This window comes from Vitis riparia, chromosome 17, assembly GCF_004353265.1.
Source record: "Vitis riparia cultivar Riparia Gloire de Montpellier isolate 1030 chromosome 17, EGFV_Vit.rip_1.0, whole genome shotgun sequence".
NCBI lineage: Eukaryota > Viridiplantae > Streptophyta > Magnoliopsida > Vitales > Vitaceae > Vitis > Vitis riparia.
In genome coordinates this window covers 2,347,610-2,349,402 of record NC_048447.1, presented here as the reverse complement: position 1 = coordinate 2,349,402, position 1,793 = coordinate 2,347,610, and positions in this window count along the sequence as shown.

Here is a 1,793-nt window from a genome sequence, read left to right as displayed (position 1 = left end):
CACACTCTCATTGGCCACTTATTACAAAATAATTTCCTAAAAATGATTAAAAAATAATAATAAAATGGTGATTTCTAGTCGTATGGGGCCCACTTAGGGTGGATGAAGAGCCCTAGTTGCGATTCCCGAGGTAGAGGAGGCGAAACATCAAAGTGGCAGTGGGTGAATTCGAAATTGGTGTCATTTTGAAGTGGATTTCGAATTCATAAGTTGAATAGATGTAATTCCCGGGGTAGAGGAGGCGGAACATCAAAGTGGCAGTGGGTGAATTCGAAATTGGTGTCATTTCGAAGTGGATTTCAAATTCATAAGTTGAATTTCGAAATCATTTCGAAATGACCCTCCAACTTGGTGCAGTTGTCTTCAAATGGCCATAACTTCTTCATTTTAGCTCTGATTTGCAAACTGTTTGAAGCGTTAGACTCCTGACTTCCCGAGCTTCGAAACGATATATAGTATGCATATAATGGACTCAAGAAAGTGCTCCAAATTTGTCCTCAAATATAGAGTATATAATACCATCAGATTTTTGAGTTCTAAATTTCCATGCAGCTGAATCTTGCTTCATGCCTCATTTCCCATGCTTTCTTGCCTTCTTTCTTACTCCATAATGGTCATTTCTCATCTTCCAAACTCATGATATCCTCGTCTTGCCTTTCGTTACTTTCAATGAGTCTTGACTCACTTATTTCCTCATTTAGCCATTTCTTGATCTTTCAAAATCTAAAGTCATTCAATTTGCACCATTTTCTTCCCTTGAACCTGAGATAAGTCTCCAAAGTACAAATTAAACTCATGGTTGGGGCCTTAGCATTGATTTAGGTCAAGTTGGGTGATTTGAATGTCCTTTGGTGCACAAATCATATAGAATATGTGCCATTAGAGTACATATTTTGGCTCTAATCACTATCCGGCCTAGAAAATCCTTGGCGGATTTTGTCGGGATTCAATGGAGCGGCAACCACCTCCCTTGGAGACGTTGTGCTACCGGTCCAAGCAGGCCCGACAACTCTTAATGTATAATTTTTAGTGGTAGAAGATTTGTCCCCCTTTAACGCCATCTTGGGACGCACATGGTTGCATTACATGAAAGTCATCCCTTCCACATACCATCAGATGGTAAGCTTTCTCATCGAGGATGGACAAATCGATCTATACGGTAGTCAGTTAGCCGCCTGCCAGTGCTATCAGATAACACGAGAAGTCGGACCCAACAAAGATGGCGAGCCACTCTCCGAACCCGCCAACGTACCTGGCCAATAGCAATTACTGAACCCGACGGATAAAGATCCCCCGGTGGTAGATCCATTGCGGACAATCCAAATCTCGGAGGAAAGCACTCATCTCACACATATCAGCTCCCTCTTGACACTCGAAGAGGCTCGGGATATCCAGGGTACCTTCCGACAGAACCACAAAGTCTTTGCATGGGCGCATTCTGACATGACGGGAATCCATCCTTCAGTTGCCTCCCATCGGCTTAACATCTTGCTTTCATCAAGACCTGTTCTGCAGAAGGTTAGGTGATTCCACCTGGATAGGCAAAAGATTATTCAGGACGAGGTTGACAAATTGTTGGAAGCCGGATTTATCAGAGAAGTAGATTATCAGGATTGGCTGCCAAATGTAGTGGTGGTCCCCAAAAAGGAAGGGAAATGGCGAGTGTGCGTCGATTACACCAACCTCAACAATGCATGCCCAAAAGACAGTTTCCCTCTACCGTGGATAGATCAAATCGTGGACTCTACCGTCGGGCAGGGAATGTTCTCCTTCCTAGATGCCTTCTCCGGATA